The sequence below is a fragment of the Microtus oregoni genome, unplaced genomic scaffold (assembly GCF_018167655.1).
Source record: "Microtus oregoni isolate MIOR12 unplaced genomic scaffold, Mior012 000062F_ref0000492, whole genome shotgun sequence".
Classification (NCBI taxonomy): Eukaryota; Metazoa; Chordata; class Mammalia; order Rodentia; family Cricetidae; genus Microtus; species Microtus oregoni.
In genome coordinates, this window is record NW_024543872.1 from 8,619,021 (window position 1) to 8,627,235 (window position 8,215).

General features: G+C 48.2%; 1 protein-coding gene across 2 annotated transcripts in view; it reads right to left on the reverse strand.

Moving 5' to 3' along the window:
- LOC121439773 (microtubule-associated protein RP/EB family member 3) overlaps window positions 1-6,981 on the reverse strand; it is a 51,867-nt gene extending 44,886 nt beyond the window's left edge. For both annotated transcript variants that reach the window (XM_041640404.1, XM_041640403.1), the window contains exon 1: window positions 6,818-6,981. The gene's annotated coding sequence lies outside the window, so the exon portion shown is untranslated. The remainder of the gene's footprint in view (window positions 1-6,817) is intronic.
- Window positions 6,982-8,215: the final 1,234 nt, after the last annotated feature.

An 8,215-nucleotide genomic window follows, 5' to 3' on the forward strand; every position in this document is an offset into this window, starting at 1 on the left:
CACGTTTTAAAAAAGCTTATTTTTATTTTGTGTGTAAGGGTGCCTGGTCTGCATGTATGTGTATATTCCACGTATGTGCAGTGGCTGAGGAGGCCAGGGACTTGGTGTCCAGCCCAGGCTGGCCTTGCACTTGGAGCTCCTCGCCTCAGGCTCTTGAGTGCTAGGATTATAGACATGTGCCACTATTCCTGGCTTCAGTATTAACCAAATGTTTTTAAAGCCTATGCAGTATTTTATTTCTGCGAACCTGACCCAGTCCTCAGTGTTTAACACTTCTGGTTGTTTTACTTACATTTGGGGGTGGGGAGATTGAGGCAAGGTCTCACACTATAGTCCTGGCTAGCCTGGAACTATGTATAGACCAATACATAGACCAGGTAGGCCTTGAACCCACAGAGATTTGCCTGACTCTGCTGCCCAAATGTTGGGATTAAAGGTATGGGCCACCATGCCCAGCACTTCCAGGGCAACAATTCTGGCTGTTTTAAATATTTTATATTATTAATAATGTATTAATAAAAATCCATATATTTTTAAATGCACCAAAGGTCCTAAATAGTCTGAAAATGGCAATTTATGGTCTAAGGATATGTTTCCTTTTAAGGCTATATGTGTGTGTGTATGTGTGTGTACATATGTCTGTCTGAACTACTAGACAGATTAGGAGTCATGCTTTTTGCTCAGCTATTTTAATGATATTATATAAGTAGTATGTATTTCCTATATATAGGTAATAGTTTCATGAAAACATTTTGTGTGGAGTACAAACATTTGAGATGGGCTAAGTCCTTATTTACTTGTGAGAAATGAAGCATCCAGAGCGTAGGACACAGATGTTATGATAAGGAGTTGGGAAACAACATCTAGTCAGCTCAGCAAAGTTGGTAGGGCAATGGTGTTACTGAAAACATGATCTAGTGTGTGGCAATTGACCAGCCAACTTCACACTAGGGAAAATCCACCCTTGGCTGTAGGATGTCTCACCAACCCTGGCCAGCTACCATGCAGATTTGTCTTAGCCAAAGGAAAGATTGGGTGATGGGTTGTAAATTACCCAGCGTGATCCATGTTACTTTTGGGTAAGTACCCAAAGCTTATGCCCGACTGATAAGCGTGTCATCTTTCTGTACTCAACAAGACATCTGGTTGAAAGAGACAACAGGCCAACTGATGACAAAATTAAAAATTCAGCATCACTTAGTGAACTCTTATCACACTGTAATGGCCATTTCCTCATCCTCCTTTCTTTTTAGGTTTACTTATCTTTTGTGCTTGAGTGTTTCGCCTGCATGTATGTGCACCATATGAGTGCCTACAGATGGTCGTGAGCCAACATGTCGGTGCTAGGAACTGAGCCCAGGTCCTGTACAGGAACAGCAAGTGCTCTTAACTGCTGAGTCATCTCTCCAGCCCCTTATTCGTCATTTCTAACAGAATCTGTCAATATTGTGTTAAAAGACCAGCCAGGCCTGATTTAGATTGCAGCTACCAATACAGAGTGTACCCACTCTGTGGTAGGATCCTTAAGCTTCAAGCTCTTTTGAGATGAGTAGCACAAGACTTAATATCTTGTCATTATCTGAGACTCAGATTCACTATGTAGCCTACGTTATCCCAAGTGCTGGGATTCCATGGGCAGCACCATGTCTACCTTACAGATTTGTTGTAAAGGTCACATGGGCAGATGCCACTTTTGTCAATAGTTGAAATTAAATTAGCTTATTAGGAAGTACTGCTTGCTTCAGATAATCAAGACAGGGGGACTATCCTCCAAAAGGGGCATGAAGGGACAAAGAACTGACAGGTAGGTATTTCACTAAGCATTCTTGGCCGCCAGGGAAGCAGCCACTTCAGAGGGCCCTTCCTTCCTCAAGCGCCTGGTTTAGACACTGGCTTGGTCTGCGGAAGGAAGCAATTTAGTGCTATCTGCTCCATCACTGAATCCTCCAACTGGGGTTATATTAAAACGTGTTTACTGAGCTCCCTGCACAAAACAGTGTATCTCCCAACAGGTCAAAGACTGAAGCACAGGAAACAAAAGTTCCCCTTTGGTCTCCTTTCCCCATCTCTACTCCCAAATCCCACTTCTCCCGTGAGAAGTAGGTACTGTCGAAGTTTATCCGCAGTGCTGGGAATCAAACCGGACGCTGCGCGTACTAGGGCCTCTCTACCTACTACAGAGCTCGTCTTTAGAGGCCTGCAGATGGACACGAACTTGATCTAGGGATTTAGATCCACCTGGGTCTGGCCACCCGACTAATTCCCTGGTAACCGTTCTGTAATTGCTCCATCCAGAAGGCCGCCCATTTCTTCTCCTCACTCAGGGAGGAGGGTCACCTCTGGGGAGGAGGGGCTCCTTTCCCACGGCCTCTGTATCTCACAAGTAGAGAAACTGATCTGAACAAAGTCAGGGTTCAAGGTGCACCCCTGACAGTAGAAGAAGCAAACGACAATGATCATGTGAGGCTTACTAATACGCCAGCCCTCTTCAGCTTTTCTATTTCAAATTAAGGTCATCCCTGGGGTGGGGGGTGCTGGAGAAATGGCTCAGGGGTTAAGAGCACTGGCTGCTCTTCCAGAGGACCAGGTTCAATTCCCAGCACCCACATGGCAGCTTACAACTGTCTGTAACTTCGGTTCCAGGGGACCTGATGCCCTCACACAAACATACATGCAGGGAAAAACACCAATGCACAAAAAATAAATAAATGTTAAAAAAATAAAAGATTGTTCTTCTGACTAGCTTCCCCAGCAGAAGGACGGAGCAACTCCACGCCACACCAAGTCACCCAGCCTGTGCTCTGCTCCAGTCCAACTGCTCATGCCTGGTCATTTTGTCAGACAACCAAGTCAGCTGAATGCAGAGACAAAGGACCATTTCATATACATGCTCTCTCATTTGGCAGTTGAAATAACACTACAAGTCTCAGTTTTTCATGGAACAAATCTTTGTTCTCACTGAACATACTAGGAAGGCTCCTGAGGAATGGGGCTTTAGTATTAGCTCAGGATTTGTCTTGACAAACTTGGAGATATTATTTTTAAACTTAAAGCACCAGTAAATGTAAATAAGCCATAAAGCAGCTACTCTACAAGCTTTGCTTACTAGCATCCTCTAACAGCTCTGGGGGACGGCCACCGTCCAGGTTTACAGAGGACTGTGGGGACGGCCACCGTCCAGGTTTACAGACGAGAAAACTGACACTCAGCAGTTACATAACCTGCTCAATGTCACAAAGCTAGAAGTAGAAAGACTAGGATATGTGCTCAGATATATATATATCTGAGAGGCCAGATCAACTCAGTTTCCAAAGGCTGGGGATGAGAACACCACGTGGCTCCCAGGACCTATGAAACGCTGCACTTGAGAGCTGGAAGGTGGCCCTGAAGCTGCCTCTCACGCTGGCTCCCACTCTCAGCCCCAGCCCCATTTCTGCTCTCTCCTCCTTGCTTTCCAGAATGCAGCAGCTCACGGATGGGCAGAGAAGACTTCAACACCCAGCTTCACACTGCTTTCTGTTAGGTGATGCATATTGTAAAAACGAAGGCCTCCCGAAGTTGGAACACGTGAGGAAAAATTATTATTTTTAAGGTGGCAAGAATAAATATTTAATTAGACACTTGGACATTAAATTTTGCCTGGCCTTGCAACATCTCAGACAATAAAAGAAGCCTTTGTCTACAGGGATAATTAGAGACCACTAAATTATTTTTATTAAAGCCCTTTGTACTATTAAACGTGACAGACGCAGCAGTGTGGTGGTGCAGCGTAGCCCTAGTCTGGAAACGCTCCTGACTCAGACACAGGGAGCCGCCAACGCCACTCACACACTGTACACGGGGACAGTTTTCACATACTTTCTACACTAGTTGAGTCACCTTGGGGCAAATCACTTCTTAGTGTCTCATGTCAAAACACGGAGATAAGAACATTATGACATCTTTGGTCCTATCATTTCTAACATGCTACAAGGAGAGGAACATATGTCTGGCACCCTCACAAACATGCCTACAAATGAACTGGAGCACGTGCTTCTTGTAAAATGAATATATGAAAAACACCTATATTTTCTACTCAACTTCTGGAAAACGCTACTTGCTTATTATATTCAGGGCTAATTCATAAGATGTTTGCTTCCAGCTGTTTGCTAAATTTCTGGAGAGTACTATATTATTGCCCTGAGTTGGACTCCCATCTGGGAACTTCGGTTTGTTCAATATCTACTAGCAAGCATTCGGGAGGCAGAGGCAGATGGATCTTGGTGAGTTTGAGGCCAGCCTGGTCCACTGAGTGAGTTCCGGGACAGTCAAAGACACACAGAGAAACCTTGTCTCGAAAAACAAAAACTAAACAAAACAATACACTACTAGCATACCTAAGTCAGGTTAATCATCTAAGCCCACAAGGAGCATGGGCTTGAAGACACCTATCTTGACAATGAATGCACTCAGGTGGGGCAGTCCTGGCATCTTCACAAAAAACAAAACACCATTCTAACTCGAAGACACACAAATATCTCCTTCAAGGCTTGATAACTCCTGCTTCTGAAACTAGGATGTAGCTCAGAATCTACACACACACACACACTTTACCTAAAAGCTGTTGGTAAATTACAGGCTTGTCTCAAGATCAAGGAAATACACTCCTATAAAACCATTTAACATTCGTCACACAGCTTTAGGTCTGACTTGGTCCAAATCATGCCCCGCTCCCTGATCTTAACAATCACCTTCAATAGCAGTTGGAGAGGTGTGTGAAAAAGGTCTCAGCCATGTTTCTTAAGAGGATCAGTTTATAAAGCATCCAGTCATTATCTCATAAAACACTGCTAGGATTTCAAAGGCAAATCAACCCGTATAAAAGCCACGCTGATGTTCTATCCCGTAGCAGACTGCAAAGGGAACACCGCACTTCACACTCCCCTCATCGCTTTATCCTTGACACATTTCCTTGCTTAATTCACCCCCATCCACCCCAGTAATAACACTGATTCCCAAAATACACTCAGTCCAGGAAGCACAGCTCTCCAGCACAGCTGTCTCTGCCTGCCCTCCTCGGGTATTTAGGCAAGCTATGCGACACAGAGGGACCACAAGAAGGAATGTAACTCCCAGGCCCCAGAGTTCCCACTGCACCACAGGCAGGTGCGTCCCACCAAACCCCAGACTGGCATCCGAGACAGAACACACGCCACTGTTGGATGGGGGCTGTCATTTTCCTCAACTCCACCTCTGTGCTTAAAACTAGAGCGACAGCCGTGTTTGCTGCTGCAAATGAATCTGATGGGCATGGGGGCAGGGAGTGGCCCTGAGGAGGCTGCCAATAGGCCATGAGTGAGCAGGCCCGGGAGCAAAACCCTTGTTTCCAACTCCTGAAACACCTGATGAGTGGGTCTTTCACCCAGGGTTTTAGTAGACCATGCCCTTTGTAGCCTGGAGTTAAAAAAAAAAAAAGAAAGAAAGAAAGAAAAGAAAAGAAAAAGAAAAAAGAAAAGAAATCCAAAGCCTCTTATTCATTAGAACTGCCTTACAGTTACACGCCTTTTCTAACACTACACTGAAATCTGGGAGGGAATGAAAAGAGGCTGGCAATGAGGTACACACAATAGTTAGGAGCCCTCGAGTTGAGGCATGTCTATGAGGAACTTTCTGGCTACCAGCACAAAAACAGAACTTCAGCTGAGTTTCTTGCTGGAAAAAAAAAAAGGAAAATAGCTTGGGACTCTATTTCAACACTAGGTATGGCAAGATGGGCAAGTGGGTGGGTGGCAAAGGCAACCCTGGGAATCCTAGGAGTCATGGGCCCCCGCTGAGACTCAGGGCTGCAGGAGGCAGGAATACGGGTCTCCCAGCAACTCATGAGGACTCACGACCGCCCCTCCTCCCAACTCTGCTCACGCCGCCGTCAAAACCCACTATTGCCTGCTTGGTTACTTCACCAATTTTACACGTATCGGAAATCAAGTCCTGCCCAAACCCCTCACACAGCAAGCACTTGCAGTAGGTATTACAGGCTGGTCTTCACATATACTTCACATATACCAAGGATGTAATGTGACTCTAAAAACGCACCGGAAGCACATGAGCTTAAACTCCCAAACCAACCATGCCCCCCTCCCTTTGCTTCCCTGTGGCCAGGGCAGTGGCTCAGCGCACTAAAAGGCCACCATGCACGAGCCCCGTGCACCCAACAGTAGCTGATCACACAGTAGCCTGTCCCCTCTTAGCAAAAAGCTATTCGGAAAGCCGCGCCGGCTCTCTGCAGCTACTTAGAACTATCCAGACCTGCTTTCCTAAACCAAATCCGTCAGGAGAGGGTCAGGAGTGGGTCAGAAGAGGGTAGGTGAGTTGGTTCCTAGGGTCCCAAGGTTTGGACAGATACAATGCCCCCCCCTCCCCCAAGTCTCCACTGCCTGTCTCACTTGTCACTCTTTTTCTGGAATGTCACTTGGGGAAACTAGAGGCCGGGAGACGTCAGGCCCCGGAGTAAAGAGAAGGGACAAGGGACAAGGGCAGGCAGGAGGGAGTTTGGGAGAAAATACAAGGCCACGGGCAAAGGTGCCACAGCGCCACATCCAGAGGGGAAGAACCCCGAGGTTCGGAGGGACGGAGAAAGGAAGGAGGGCAGGGTAGGAGGAGTGGCTGGGGAGGCCTGGCCCTGGAGGCCACCGAGGGCCGAAGACCGGTGGAATGGGACACGGGTGGGAGTGGGGGTGGGGGCCAGCGGAGATGGGGAGCCCGGTTCCCCTCCCCCAGCCCGGCCCGGGCCTCCCGCTGACTCAGCCCCACGGCGACCGTGGCCTCGGCCCCGACTCACAGTGCGCGAGGCGGCTCCGGTGGAGGCGGCAGGGGAGGGGATGGGCGGCGGGGACGCTGCGACAGAGGCTGCGGCTCCGGCCGGAGGCTCCGGGGCGGAGGGTCCTAGCAGAGGCCGCCGCGGTCTCCGGCTTCAACGCACAGAGACTGCGGGGGTAAGAGAGCAGTGCGCAGGCGCGATGCGGCCGCCGCTGTCAGCCCGAGATGGGCGGGGCCAGAGCACCCGCCGTTTCCACGGCAACCGGGCGGCGAGAGGCGGACAACCCCTACCTCTAACTCGTCCTGGCAACGGCGGCGGGAGGTGCGGGAGACGAGAACAATCGCTCTAGATCGCCATAGCAACAAGGACAAGAAACCGCCAGGAAAACGTACGACAGTACCGAGGGAACGCTCTTACCTTGTCACCATGGCAACTGGGAACAGCCCCTTCCTTTTTCCTTAGCAACAGGGTAACAATTCCTCCACCCTGTCTAGTCAAAGAAAAACCTTTACTTCTGATTCCGTAGTGGCGGGATGATGGGTTCTTTCTTACTGCTTCAGCAAAGGCAAAAGAAGAGTCTATTTCTTCTCTTTCGCTGATATTGGAGGAGTGAAGCCGGTTGTAATGGCCTTTCTTGCTTTCTGCCTTCCAATTGCAGTCTGTTACTCTAATCTTCAATGGCGTGTAGTTTTCCACTCCCTCAGCCAAGCATCCCTTTTAGCCTCCCGCGAGGAAACCTGCACCTTTACCCCGAAGTCGAGCTAACAGAATGGCATTTATACACATATCCGAGGGTTTGTTTATTTGCCGTTGTTGTTTGAGACAGGTCCTCCCAGCCTGGTAAATTACAGGCTCACACCTATGATTCTAGAACTTGGGAGGTGGAGGCAGGAGGGTTGCCAAAAGTTCAAAGTCATTCCTAGGCTACTGAGTGATATCCTCTCTAAACAACAACAAAACAAAAACAAAAGACAGGGGCTCTTTTCTGTAGCCTGGTGGCCTTGACCTTACCATCTCTGATCAGCTATCCCTTGAGTGTCCACCAGCCATGTAGTCCTCTTCCAGTGCACTTGACAACAGCTCTTGTTCCTTCCCCTGGCCGCCACGCCAGTGTGTATTCTTCTCTTCACAACTAGATCCTTCATTGACATACCCATTCATGTTGCCAAATTCCTTGTTTCAAGTCTGCTCTGATGGACAGCCTAGGTTTTGGAAGCATCTTCCTCCCAATGCCTGCAGTCCCTTGACTCACACTGTTCTCTTCAGGTTTGTTATGCCCAGCTTCAACGAGATGTCGTTCATTGGCTTGTCTCCCCATCTCTTCCACACCCAGCCCTGACTCCCATGGATGCCTTGTGGTAACCCCTGAACCCACCTCACACACGCTTCCTTTGTTACACACATCTGACAGTAACATCC